Source organism: Gorilla gorilla, chromosome 4 (assembly GCF_029281585.2).
Source record: "Gorilla gorilla gorilla isolate KB3781 chromosome 4, NHGRI_mGorGor1-v2.1_pri, whole genome shotgun sequence".
NCBI lineage: Eukaryota > Metazoa > Chordata > Mammalia > Primates > Hominidae > Gorilla > Gorilla gorilla.
The window spans coordinates 173,722,187-173,737,072 of record NC_073228.2 but is presented as its reverse complement, the minus strand read 5'-3'; the positions used below and the strand labels follow the sequence as shown (position 1 = coordinate 173,737,072).

The 14,886-nt window shown below is 43.4% G+C and overlaps 2 protein-coding genes across 6 annotated transcripts in view; one reads left to right on the top strand and one right to left on the bottom strand.

Annotated features, from left to right (window-relative positions):
• Positions 1-14,886, bottom strand: part of DOCK2 (dedicator of cytokinesis 2) — a 441,813-nt gene that overhangs the window by 167,372 nt on the left and 259,555 nt on the right. The window lies entirely within an intron of this gene.
• Positions 1-14,886, top strand: part of INSYN2B (inhibitory synaptic factor family member 2B) — a 119,353-nt gene that overhangs the window by 66,200 nt on the left and 38,267 nt on the right. Inside the window, exon 2 of one of the 4 annotated variants that reach the window (XM_063706953.1) lies at positions 2,304-2,384. The exons of 2 other annotated variants lie outside the window; for them this stretch is intronic. The gene's annotated coding sequence lies outside the window, so the exon portion shown is untranslated. Of the gene's footprint in view, positions 1-2,303; positions 2,389-14,886 lie in introns of all 4 variants that reach the window. One more of the 4 variants, XM_055387441.2, reaches the window with a different exon arrangement.

The following is a 14,886-nucleotide window of genomic DNA, read 5'->3' as shown; positions in this document are numbered from 1 at the left end:
TTCACGGATATTCCCCAAGAGCAGTTCCTGGCTCAGAGTAGGCACTTAGTATTGTATTCTTTTCTGAATGAAGGAATCAGTGAGATTAACCAAAGAAAGGTTTAGGAAGAGCATATCTATATGGGTTATGAAAGAATCAGAAAGAATGGGGTAAGGTGAATTGAGTTTTAGAACATAGTATGAGGAAAGCATCAAGTTGAAAAATCCACAAATTTTGGGAACTGGGGAGAGTTAGGTCAAAGAGAAGAAAGGAGCTTTGTTGGAGCCAAGGTTTGCTTTGAAGGGTTGTCTTCAGGATGTATAATATCTATACAAAAGGCGTTCTGAGGGACCAGAGCATGCATATTTTTTCTTCAGTCAAAAGCTTCATTTGAAAGGGCATCTTTAGTAAACATCTTTTGGTGTCCATCAAAGTCTATTAGAAAACTGCTGTGTGATATGGGTCAGGACACGTGAGTTTTCTGAGCCTATTTCTTCATCTGTAGAAATGGACACAATCTTATTTTCTTTATCATCTTGGCAACTGGAATTTAGGATTAAAAGAGATAATGTCCTCCAAGCTTCTTGCTCAGTATACAAAAAGTTCTTAAACGGGATCAACATTGTAGTTGTTATTCTAATAGCGAAGCATCTAATTCCTCATTGATCAAAAATAAGAGGGTTAGACCAATTAGATCACTTTGTAGACCTAATTTGGCTAGAAAATGTCCAGGCAGAGGGCGTGGTAAGACTGCACTTTCCCCACTGAATTTCACAACAGAGTGTGAAATAGCTCTGCTCATAAGCTGCATACTCCCAGAAAGCCAAGAGCATACAAACCACTGCAGATATCAGGGAATTTCAATATGTTTATTTTTATTTTTGTTTTATTTCAAATTTTCTAGAGCTCCTTTTCGGTAATGCATTTAAACACCATCTCCCAACAAGTCAAAGAAGCCAGTAGAAAATAGGACCAAACAGTACTTTACTGCCAGGGAGTTTCCTTGGCAATGAGCTTGTTCTATTCCCAGGGTGTTTTTGGAGAAAGAGGAGGGGAGGTGAATTATAAACAGGTTCTAGGGAGCTTCTATATAGTTCTAGCCATAGATCAGGCTGATAAATAAAACTCAGGCAGAGTGGAATTGAAGTAAAACAACTTTCTGTACAAAGAGAAAGATTATCTCTACTCTTGGGATGAGTAGAGCCGAATAGTTTCCATCAGGAACTGCAAAGCTCTATAAACTTCAATAGCACATTCCGACTCTGCTAGAACACTAATGAAATTGTGAAAGTATAGTTGTCCTTTAAATGTTTGTGCCTGAAGTTATGACCTGTTTCAAATGACAGGAAACTAGAGACAACACTTTAATGGTTATGAATGCATTTAGAAAGAAGGCTTGCTGTCTAATGAGTGTTGAGAAGGCACTACAATTGAGGAACAATTTACTACCAAGAAATCAATTTGAAAATTCTATACAAAATTATCACCCATTAAATTGTCTTTCTTCAAAACTGCAGACCCTAAAATGTTACTTCTAGACAAGGAATTTTACAAACAATAAATGCTAATTAAGTAATCTATTCAAATGAGTTGATTGAAAAAAAAAAGAAGTACCTCCTAGAAAAAAAAAATCTCAACACTCTGGTTATACTGCTGCTCCTGCTGCTGCCACCCTGCTATGTTTGATCCTCTTTTCTTTACCAAAAACTACATGGCACTGGACAATAAGCTGGACCACTCCATTTTCCTACTACCTTCATACATTATGGGTATAATGCAACATGAATGAATGTACCCACCCGCATCTCACACACACACACACACACACACACTCCACCACACACAGTGGCACATAAAGAATTCTGTTTACAACGTAATGGTTTTAAGTGGAAAGAAAGTTATGGATTGGAGTAGTTATTAAGACAGGGGAGAATGCTGATGTCTCAATAAGACCCTAAGAAAACACATATGTGCACACACACATACATGCGCCAGAAGATGAATTTGTGTGTGGCTAAGACTATTAAAGACCCTTCGCAAGTAGACCAACAATCCTGAAAGCCAATAGACAATGATAAGAAAGGGCATGTAAATAAGAGCCACCCTTCAACCAAGGAACCCAATACACTTGTAAATCAAACATAAATAACGGCTTGGGCTCAGGAGTTTGACATCAGCCTGGGCAACACAGTGAGACCCCATTTTCTAAATAAATAAATAAAATAATAAATAAATAAAAGCCTGGCCTATAACTGAAAGACAAAACAAAAGAAGAAAGAAGGAGAAGAAAAAATAATAGTCGCTTTCCTTTTTTTATACCCAGGGTCCCTTGTGTCATCAAGAGTGGCTCAGTGGATGCCATTTTCTCAAAGAGCAAGGTGCTTTGGTTGTTCAACAGCCTGATGTGCGTAAGTACGCAGTTAGCCCATGCCCTCTAGTGTTAGGGATCTTGGCTTATGCAATCATTCTGGAGAGAACAATTTCAACCTAGGAAACATCATGGAAATGAAAACAGAAAGATATTTAATAGCCCCATGAGACTCTGGTAGTGAAGATGACAGTGGGGCATTATTTTTCCCAGCAGTTGGTAGAAAACACTTCCCTCCCTTTATTTTCTTTCCTGGCATCTAGGCTTTCCGTGGAACCTGCTGATGTAACTTGGTGACCCAATATGCCACCTGTCTTGTGTTGGTTTTGCACAATCAGATAAAGGGTTTGAAGTCAATTTTTACCATCTCTGTAGCACCAACTTCTTGGCTAATTATAGGAAACTTTAATATTGTGGCCTTTAACTTGAAGGCAGACAGAAAAGAATTGAATATGAGTATTGATTTAGCATCACGTGAAATTAAGCCTGAAGGGTATTATATCCTCATAAAGTATAATTACTCCTAAAGTTTTATCTCAAACTGTCTCAGGAACTCTCACCAGCAGGTAATAAACAGACTTGGAAAAATGTCACTGGCCACATTAAACATCCCCAGTCTGGACATGGAGGGCAATCTTATGTACAGCTCAGTGTAATGGGAACAGCTCTAGGTTCTAAAAGCTCCGCTGGCTCTGATGTCCTGTGAACGCCACAACATGAAAAGAGAAGCGAAGGAGAGTTCTCTAATAAACAGAAATTTGTGCACGATTGGTATGTGTGTGGAATACAGCAGAGGCTTAATAAGGATCTGACAAAGGCATGAAACTCTAATAATGATCATCCTTTTTTTCTTATCCTCTGTTTCTAAGCACAGCACATACCTGACCTGTTAAATCAACTGGCTGACTAGGGGCCATTTTGTCAGTGAAAAATAATAAAATAAAATAAAAACATTAATGAAAAAATAAACCTAGAAAAGAACTGATGTCACTGAGATTTAGTGGCCAGAAAAACAGCTGCCTGCTAGTGGACCAACAAGCATCAGCAAAGGTAGAAATGCTTTTCCTGGGGCCTTGGAGGCACCTCAGGGTTTCACTTGTTATTCTCACTTCCAAGTGACTCATACCCCAAATATATGAAGGACTCAGAAATTGTGCCTTGTGAGGATAGTGTTCTGAGGACAAATGGTTAACCACCCCCCTGCATGAGAAACCGACTAGGTGGGCTGGAGAGAGCCTACTGGGGACTGGAACCAGTGACTGACCTCACCAGAAGCAGAAGGGGCACCTGCCATTTCTCAAGAAAGCTGTGACCTAAAAAGTTTAGTCATCAGTCCAAATTCCTCCAGGAGACCATTAGAAACTGCCTCTCTGTTTCCCTGAGTCTTGTAGCTAGAGATGTAACAGGTCATTTTGGGGACTTCATTGCCGTGGCCCCTGCTGGGTCATCTGCTGCGAACATGGCATATCGTTTTCACTCACTGCCAAACACTTAGTGCAGTGAACCTTGGAGGAGCTCCCTGGGCACACAGGGAAAGGACGCTGAAAACAGGTCAGTCATGTTTTATGAATCAGGCCTGAGAAAAGGTAAGCACACCTCCAACCACAGGCGGCACAATCAATCTGCTGATCTTTTTTTAAAAAGTTAGGAGAGTAAGCAATAAATCAGCACTGAGGGGGTAGATCCTCTGCCATCGAACTGTCTTGAGATGCAATTTTAAATGACTTTGTAGTGACCTTGCTTACCTAATTACAGGGCTCAAAAGAGATTTTCCTTACATATTCCATGCGGTGGTGACCGGCTTGGAACAACGTCCTGTTTGTCTCAGATGGCCACTTCTAACATGAAAGGCCTGTCTGATGACTGTCCTCTTCTTTGCAAATGGACAGACTTGGGATCTGGATCTGCGGTACTAATCATCTAGAACTGAGAGAGCCATCCGGGCCAGGAACATATGGCTCAGCTAACACCAGGCCACAGACATGGAAATAAGCCTGGCTTTGGTGCCATTCAGAGTAAACATTAAGTGTCCTCATGGCAAATTTGTTCCAATGGCTGAGAGAAAGGCACCCTGATGACTTGCAGAGTCATTAAAAAAAATGCTGGTGCAGAATTTGAGTGGCATTTTGTGGCTCAAGCTGCACAAGGGTCAATTGTGGGACTGAGAAGAAAAGAGAGGATTAGCCCCAAGTAAACAACTCAGTGATATTCACCATAAAGTATGTCTTAGGTGATTTTCCCACTGTTTATCTACTCAGACCATTCTAGAAGTTCCAAATCTGGATGATAATAATCCTTGTAAGTGATCATCTTGGATTGTATTTTATTCACAGTGACACTGGCTTTGGGATAGAGCCAAAATTCTGTTTGTTGAGGACTCACGGTGCAGAGTAAAGTAGATGTATATAGGTTTAGAGGGCAGATTTGAGTTTGAATTCTTGCTCTGCTACTTAGAAGATATGTACGTTGGTCAAGTAACTAAACCTGTTTCTTAATCCAAAAGAAACATTTTGCAGATAATAATACTCACCTTGCAGGACTGACATAAAGATAAGCACAGGGAAATATCCCCACCCTGGTACCTGATGGAGTGTGAATCCAAAACCAAATATTTAGACTTTCTTCTTCAAAAAGAAAAAACTTAGATTTTTTTTTAATTCATTGCAAATTGGATAGCATCTTTCTGAAATATTCTATGTCCCACTGATTTCATTTCCTTAATCACTCTGATCCAGTGCTACTGAATAGAAAGAAATGTTCTGTACTGTTTAACGTGGTAGCCACCAGCAACACTGGGCTATTAGCACTTGAAATGCAGCTAATGTGATCCAGGAACTAAAATTTTAATTAATTTAACTTTAGATAGCTTCATGTGGTACATGGTTCCCATACTGGACAGCACATCATAGCTGAGTCCTGATAGATAAAGAATGAAGGCTTTAGAAATGGAGGCACAGCAAAGGTGATGAAATCATCCACAGGCTCTCCTCACATCAGCAGCAGCTACTGAAAGCAGGCAGACTGGCTCAGCCTCGCTCACATTCACTCTAGGGGCTGACAATTATGACAGAAATAGCACCAGGCAGTGGCTCTCTCTGCCAGAGGCAAGTTCTGTGACCTTGGACATAATTCCTAATTTTTCTGAACCTGTTTTCTCATCTGCAAAATGGGGCTAATGCCTCAGGGTTGTTTTGAAGGTGAAATGCAATAATGTAGTGGGGGCCTGTAGTCCCAGTTACTCGGGAGGCTGAGGCAGGAGAATTGCTTGAACCTGGGAGGCAGAGGTTGCAGTGAGCTGACATCACACCACTGCACTCTATCCTGGGCGACAGAGTGAGACTCAGTCTCAAAAAAAAAAAGAAAAAAGAAAAGAGAAAAATGCATTGAAACCTGTAAAATGAAGAACAACTACAAACATAGTTCACTGTATCCTTAGTTTTGCAACATTGGTCATGATTCCATATTGCAATATGTTGCTTGGCATTTATAGATAGACAAAAACGTCCAGGACCCATATGCTTTAAGGATTTATTTTCCTCTAGCAGGTGGGAACCTATTTGTGTTCATTTCTCTATTCATTCCAATCCTTGCCCATCTCATAACTTGGAGGCCATATTCAGAAGACCAAATGTCATGGTTTGGGGATTAGTTTTAAAACATGGAGGAGGGGAAAGCATATTCTTAGAGCATATATGAGTATGCCTATATGCATGTGAGGAATCAGAATTATATTTGCAAATAACACAAGAATTGCATGTGCTTCTATACTTTATTGATTTGCCTCAGCTGTTAAAAATGTCCCAATAAATCTAGTTGCTACCAAGGGACCAGCTATAAAAATAAAACTGAGCTTAAATTAAAGGTGAAGCTATTAACGTTTGTCCTGCAGCCTGTAAAGCACTAATGAATTCCTTTCTGGCATTAGTGAACTTGAACCTTAGCTGAAATGGGGCTGCAGAATACATTGGGCTTTCCCTTGCTCTGTTATTCAATGAAAGCTTTTCCTGGGGATGGCTTGATCTAAATTGTTCCATCACAACTTCTAGATGAAGGCAGAGCAAGAGAGGAGGTAAAGACAACACTTCAGTGGAGATTGGGAATATCGTATAAAATACAAAATGTTTTGGCAAGAAGTGCCTGCACAAGAGATGTTTACTGTTGGGGACTGGCCAATGGTTCCTGTGTGTTGTAGGATGTTTAGAGCATCCCTGCCCTCTACCCACTAGATGCCAGTAGCACCCCCTCCCAGTTGTGGCAAACAAAAATGTCTCCAGACTTTTCCAAATGTCCCCATAAGGTTGCAGAGTCGGGGCAAAGTCACCCCTAGTTGAAAACCACTGCTCTAGAGAAAGTCAGGCCTGGTTCATTTCCCCCTCTGCTATTTTCCAGCTGTGTGATCTTGAGCAAGAATTTGACCTCTCTGAGCCTTAATTTTCTTGTGTGTAGAACAGAGGTAATTGAACTTTCCAACATACTGGGTTGTTTGTGAGGATTCAATTAGATAATGCCTGTAAAGCCTCTGCCACTATGACTGGCAACTAGTCTTCGCTAAGTGGTAGTTACCATTATCATTAACTACTTTGACTTTCTAAAATGTTCCAAGCAAACAAGCCACAGATTTTAGCTGCTTCTCTGCAGGAGCCCAATTATCAGCCACTTAAACCAAGCAGAGAGTAAACAGGAACTAGACTAGAACTGGCCAGAGGATCTTTCCAAGAGCTCCCTTCTAGAAATACATGGTTACTGCCTCCAGATGAAAGCAGAATCTTCTCCTAAAATTGGGCGTGTTCATCTGACTTGGGCACATCGCTGTATCTTCAGTATCCCTAAGAATGACACAAACCAAATGCAAAATCAACTTGCCTGCCAATAAGCAGAAAATATTTCACTGGTGACCAAAATGCCTCAGCAGCCATCAGATATGGGTCCCAAATGCATCCCCGGCCATATCTTTCCATTGATTTCAATTGGCATTCCTAAAACCTCATATTTATGTTTGGCATCTTTTCACCTACAGGATTGTGACAGACCATAAGCTGAGTGAGAGCAGGGACCCTGCTCTGTTCACTGCTGTAGTCCCAGTCCCTAGGACAGTGCCTGACTCATAGCAGAACTCAATAAATATTTATTGAATGATAGTATTTCCCTCTAGACAGCATTTGCTTTCTCAGCACCATCAGCACCAGCCTCATGCACATTTCTAGCAGGACAGAGGCGGCTGGCAGTCTTTCTACTTCAGGCCCTAATTTCCCTATAGACTTTCCAGAGCTTAAACTAGAACCACCCTTCAATTCTTTCTGACAGTAAAGCAAGGAGGTCAGGAATGGTCTTCCCTGTGATTTGGCAGAAAGATAATGGGCTTAGATGACTGGTCAATCCCAGCTCCAGCTCAGGTATGTGACTTTCATCAAGGTAATTTGTCACAGCAAAACTCAGTTTTGGCCAGGCATGGGTGGCTCATACCCATAATCCCAGCACTTTGGGAGGCTAAGGCAGGAGGATAGCTTGAACCCAGGAACTTGAGACCAGCCTGGGAAACATAGGGAGACCCTGTCTCTACAAATAAAATGAAATAACATAACATAACATAACAAAATAAAATAAATTTTAAAAATCTAAAAGTCTCAGTTTGCTCCTATGTTAGAAGTGGGGATAACAGTACCAAGCCCAAATGATGGTGGTTTTAATTGAGATGAATGCTCATTTGCTGGCTAATGCTTATTGAATGCTGGCCATGTGCACACACTGGCTTGGGAGCCTTTGAAATAATCAGTAGTCAGTACTATGATCATACTCATTTTACATATGAGGAAACTGAGGCTCTCTTAGCTGGCAGTAAAGCTTGCATTTGACGTCAGAAAGAACTTTCCGACTATCCAAGGCCCCGGGCACAATGCCTGGCATGTAGTAATCACTCATTGAGGATTTACTGAACGAATGAATGTGAAGAAGGTCGAACTCAGGACCGTTTGGTAACTCTTAGTGTAAGAAAAATGTCTTTGCATTCATTTATAATTAGTACCCCATCTACTTCCAACCAGTCAACACCTGCTGAGATATTAAACCTTGTGTAAGAGAAAATGTTTATGGGTAAAGTAGAATAGAGGCTTTCTGAACGAAGGCAGCAGACATTTTAGATACAGTCAGGTTCAAGACAGCTGTTTTTAGGAAATCAGCTTGACTGTGAATGAATGTTTAGACATCCTCTTGTCAGAAAGTAAATCTTCGTGGCTGCTACATATGCCCCAAAGTGTTCTCACTTTGTTCAAGTCCAAAAAGGACAGAGGACCAATCGCAGCTGTGGTGAGCCCTGCACACCTGGGTGGTTTGCAGTTCCTGGGTGCAGACACTGCCATTTAGTGGCCCCTCCCAGGGGTGCTCTATGACAGCACACAGCCTGGATTGTTTGTCCAGTCCCTGCCTACCCCACACCCATCCCTCTCTATTTCAGTTCGATTCTGGACATCATTCAAGCCCGTATACAGGACTTGATGAGCAAGTGACATTACCCTCAGAGAGGTGGGGGCATTAAATTATTTTGCCACAAACTGTCCTCTCCCAACATACTCTGCCTGGCAGCCTCGAGCTATTTATACTGAGGACCCAATTTTAAACCACTTCTTGCAGAAAGAAAAAGCAAGAGGTTGCCAAGGGGCAGCTAGCTTTCAGATGTGTTTGGTTTGCCCCCAGATGATTTTAAAAGCTTAATTCAGTCTCCAACATTTAAAAGTTGGGATATTTAACACAGAGTTCTGGCTTCTCCTGAAAAAAAAAAAACACTGGCTCTAACAGTACTGCTCCTGGGTTTCATTCACCAACTGGGGCTGCAGCTGACAGCAGGGGTCCCCTTTGTGGCACATTTCTCTCTGCCTAGCTTGCTCCCAGCTGGCTTCACCCACTTGTGTCACCCTGAAGCCATGTGAGTTTGCAACCCTTCCTAAACCCACTGTAGAAAATACATGCCAGCACCTCATATTTACTGAGCACTCTGCACGGCCTCCCTGAATCCTGACCTCAGCCCCATGAGAGTGTCATGACTACTATCTTCATTTTCAAATGAGTGACTGAGGCTCAGGGAGGTTCAGTTGCTTAGTCAAGGTCACACAGCTAGGGAGTGGCAGAGCTGGGATTCAAACCCGGGTCTCTCGGGTTCCAGAGCCGGTTTCTTCCCTCACACTGAGCTGCTCCAGCCGTGGAGCAGCGAAGGTGCCATAGTCTTCTGGGCAGGCCCTCCCACACAGAAATGTGTTGTTACTAGGAGTGACTTGGGGATTAGCAAACCCACAAATTAGCTCCATACAGTGTCACTGATGGAAATTCCAATGTAGCTAATACAGTTAATGCTCGCTGAGCTGAGGCCACCCTCGGTATCTGTCAGACTTATTGTCTGTTTAAATGATGGGAAGCCTTCTTAAAGGACTGTGGGGCCCTCACTAGGGGGAGAGGCTGGTTGGAAGGCCTCCATGTGAATGAGAGAGAATGAGATGATGGTGCTGCTGAGGTCGCCAGCACTCTAAAGGCCTGAGCTCTCTGCCAGCCCCCTCCCACCTCACTCCCTCAGGCCCTCCCCTGCCTGTCTGCACCCTTCCCCACCACCCCCATTAAAGGGAAGCTGCCCAGAAGTGAGACTTTGGAGAGGTGTTTGAACACACTGGTAGAAATTCCATAGACACGTAGGTGATTTAGAGAGAACAAGTTGCTCTTTAAAAAATACAACACATCTCAGCTACTCAGCAAGCCCAGCGTTGCAAGAAAAAGGAAGGGACAACTAGCATTAAGACTCAGGGGAAAGCCCTCCTTGCTTTCAAGTACTTGCTTGAAGCCAAGCAGTACTGCCTCTTGGGAACCAAATCATCAGGCTTCTTGCCAAAGGCTAGGTCAGTATGCTACTTTTACCCAAGAAAGTACAAAGGATCTAGGCAGCCCCAGAAAATGTCTTACCTTCTCCTCCCCTAAACTTTTTTTTTTTTTTTTTGAGACGAAGTCTTGCTCTGTTGCCCAGGCTGGAGTCAATGGAATGATCTCGGCTCACTGCAACCTCTGCCTCCCAGGCTCAAGCAATTCTCATGCCTCAGCCCTCCCAAGTAACTGGGATTACAGGCACCCACCACCACGCCCAGCTAATTTTTGTATTTTTTGTAGAGGCAGAGCTTCACCATGTTGGCCAGGCTGGTCTCGAACTCCTGACCTCAGGTGATTCACCTGCCTCGGCCTCCCAAAGTGCTGGGATTACAGGCATGAGCCACTGTGCCCAGTTTCTCCTCCCCTAAAACCCACTGGAGGCTTCCACTGCTCTTAGGGTTAAGTCCAAACTTCCTGCTACCGTGACCGAGCTCTCACCCACCTTTCTCCAAACTTACTTCTTTTCTCCCCCTGCCCTGAGTAAGTTCGACCCTCTAGGAAGTCTGAACTTCTATCAGTTCCACAAAAGAGCCCTGCTTCCTCTTATCTCCATACTTGGAGGCCTTTGTACCTACTGTGTCCTGAAGTGACTTCCCTTCTCCCATCTCCCCACTTGTGCCCACCCGAACGCTCCCCGCCCCCTGGCCCCCGCTGGCTCCTACTCTCTTCCAAGCTCACAATAGACAACCCTGCCCTTAAGGAGGCTCCCTTAGCCACTACCCTTCACACTCACACCACCACAGAAACATATCAGGGATGCATGCTGCTCCAGGGGACTCCTGCGGCACCCCGACTTCCTTTTGGTGGGTATTTACCACCCTGCTCTTAACTTTTTCCTTTTCCTTTTTTTTTTTTTTATTGTTGTTGTTGTTGTTGTTGTTTAGAGATGGGGGTCTCACTGTGTTGCTCAGGCTGGAGTGCACTGGCTGTTAATAGGTGCGATCATAGCTCACTGTAGCCTCAAATTCCTGGGCTGAAAAGATCCTCCCACCTCAGCTTCCCCAGTAGCTGAAACTACAGATATGCACCATGACCACCTTACATTGAAATTCACCCCTTTCTTTCTTTTTTTTTTTTTTTTTGAGATGGAGTCTTGCTCTGTCGCCAGGCTGGAGTACAGTGGCGTGATCTCAGCTCACTGCAACCTCCACCTCCTTTGTTCAAGCGATTCTCCTGCCTCAGCCTCCCGAGTAGCTGGGACTACAGGCATGTGCCACCACACCCAGCTAATTTTTGTATTTTTAGTAGAGACAGGGTTTCACCATGTTGGCCAAGATGGTCTCGATCTCTTGACCTTGTGATCCACCTGCCTCGGCCTCCCAAACTGTTGGGATTACAGGCGTGAGCCACCACGCCTGGCCTCACCCCTTTCTTTTATGTCTCCCTCACTACTCTGTGGGCTCTGGGAGAATGTCTGAGCTCACTGCCGTGTCCCTAGTACCCAACCCATTTTCTGCAGATTAAGGGTGCTCAGAAGGATTTGAGGAAAAAATACAGTCAGGAATGAGGCTTCCCTCTCTGTGGAACACTCAGCATCATGCCAGGAACCCAGCTTCCCAAATGGCCCCAGGGAGCCTCAGTGGGGTGCCGTCTACAAAACAGCTGACCCTCAGTATTTCCCACTTTTCTCAACCCAGGTCAAGGCTGTCCCTTCCAGAAACCACTCTACTTGACCTTAATAGCCTGTGGCCTCTTGCTACAGAATCACGTAGTGGCTAAGAGCATGACCCCTGGAGCACAAGGCCCTGCTGGACTATTCACTACTGTGGTGGCTTGGCAAAGTCACTAAACTTCTTTGTGCCTCAGCTTTCTAAAATGAGGCTCACTGGGAACATGAGGATCATATAAAATAGCACAGCCTCGTCCACAGTCACCACCAAGTGATGCTGGTTATGATTGTGCCTCTTTGCTCCTGTGACAGCTTTTTTCAGCAGTTCATCAGCTCTTTTGTAGGGGAGTTAAACACGACTAGACTAACTGGTTATTCCCCTCCTGGACTTTCCTTGATCTTTTCAGTGTTTTTGTGGTATTTCTGATAGATGGCATTAACCCTACAGATCAAGATGCAGCCTCATTTGTGTTTTTGGTTTCTGTGGTTTCCTTGGCACACAGAGAGGGAGAAACAAACCGTTTGACTGATTGGGCATCTGGGTGGTCTCTTACTTCTGAAGGCCAATGCCTGATATGGTATGGTGTACACCACTCATGCTCCAAACTTGAGGGTAGGAGAGGGCACCGTGGTCCCCAGAGCCATGTGTTCTTGCAAGGCGGCCACCATGCAGAGGAAGGGGTACCTTCCTCTGCAACAGATGCAAGCAAACATGGTGGTAACACCATAGCACATGGCTGAGGGTCCAGAAAACCCCTCCATTTGGCTCTGGGAAAGCCTATTAGAAGCCATCATTCTAGGTGTCTCAAAATGTTGCCTTCTAAGTCAAATCCACTCAAATCAAATTAATTTCCTTTCTCTACATCTTTCCGCCTCACACTTCAACTCTAACTAATGTAATACTCAGTGTTTTTGAGTTTATCCAGTTCTCATCATCTTACTATTACCACCTTGCCATCACCAATGTGCTACCTGGACGACTGTTACAGCCTCCCCACTGGTTCATCCTGCTTCCACTTTTGCCCCATCCAGTCCATTTTCTCAGAAAAACCAGAAAAATCATTTTAAAATGCAAACGTGTTAATATACCTCTCTCCTACACACACATGCAGGCATGCATGCACACACACACACACACCCTTCGTAAACCTCTTGAAGTCATTCTGTTTTCAAAAATCAACCAAAAGACTTAATGTGGCCTTCAGGACCAATATCATCACTCCTGCCCAGCTCTTCAAGACCAACTGTGGCCTGCTCTCTGGATTCCATCCAAGCTGACCTTTCTTTAGCTGTTACAAAGGCCAAATACCTTTCTTGCATCAGAGCCAGTGTGCACAATGTTCGTTTGCCTGGAACACCCTCTTTTCATGCCCATCCCATCACCTCAATCACACCCACCATCCCTCCGAAATGCAAACATCACTTCTTCATAAGGCACTTCCCTTACCCACAATGTAAATTAGGACTCATTATTCTCCCACCGGCCTCTATTTTTTGGTCACAACATTTAGCACGTTTTATAAATCCATGTTTACTTGGATGTTTGTTCACTTAATATCAGCCTTTCCTACCCATCACTAAGTTCCAAAATAGACAGGACCTTGGCTGTTTGGTACACCAGTTGTATCTCAAGGTGAAGACAGTTCTAGATATATGGTGAACTCCTAATCGATGATTTGCTGGGTTTTATCACTTTACTTACAGTCAATTCCAGGCAGGCTATATCTGTATCTTGGTAATAGGAGGAAATATTTTTCAGTTTTTTCACCACCAAGAGCTTCTTTGCGGCTCTCCCTCTCCCCACTGACTTGGTGTATTGAAAGATAGTGGGTAACAACTCTACACATTAAGTCATAATTAGCTTATTTTATCATTTTGTTCATCCAAAGCATGTAATACTGCTAATCAAAGCTTTTAATTAGAAGTAGTGCATGAAGGAGACAATACTCTTAATATAATTACAGCCCAAAGGAGAGAGACTCGACATTTAGGTTTGCTTTGTAAATGTACAGCTTGCCTAAGCTTTAAGATGTTGAAATCACTCCAGAAGATCTGTTTGGCCAACAAGGTCCTTCATGCCATGCCTCCTGCCAGCCAGTCTTCTCCTGACATTTGTCACTATCCTGCCCAGCCACGATAATTAAGTTTATGTGGAAGGAAAAACTTCCATTTCATGTCTAGACTCAAGGCACACCTTTGAACCTGCTTCTTCCTTCTTTCAATGACTTGAACTCCTAGTCATCATAGAAAGCCTGGCTCAGATGTCCCCTCCACCAGGGGACAATAGGTTAGGGTTGTCTAAAGGTCCCAACAGGTTAGGGCCTGGGATGGTGGATTTCTACAATACCTGACCTTGCTTAAAGCTTGCTTCTTACCGTGCTGCCTATTACCTGCCCATCTCCTCCTTTAGATCTGAGAGCTTGGAGGTGTTCCTGATGCCCAGCACAATGTTTGGCACATAGTGGGTGCTTAGTAGAAGGAAAGGAAGAAAGGCTAAATGGAGAGAGGGAAGGAGGAAAGAAGAGAAAAGACAGCTTGTGGTTTCGAGTGCTGGAGACCCTGAAGTGAATACAATGGACAGTTTGTGAGACTCTCATGATCTTAGTGGAAGGAAATGACATAACTGAAAATCAGTATCAATTAATATATGATTAGGGCAGATGCCTGATAGCATTAATTAGGGCTGTAAGAGTCTGTTTAATTTTTTTCTGGAAAATCTGAGAGTAAAGAAAGTAAGAATAAAAACTTATGGAGTCAACAAAAGGCACAACACTGTGAACACATTGGGGAAATTCATGTGTTATGCAGTCTTTGTATGCCAACAAGGAATGGAAAGGAACATTGAAAGTCTCACTTTGGATGGCAATACCATCTCCCAACAAAACGTGGTATGTAGAGAGGTCTATTTCCAGGACACTAACATCAAACAAAAGCAATTCAAAGCCCAGGGCCTTCCTAGTCCTGCTCCAAACCTGAGTGCCCAAGCAGCTCTGCACAAACATTTATATTCTCCATTATTGATCTTTT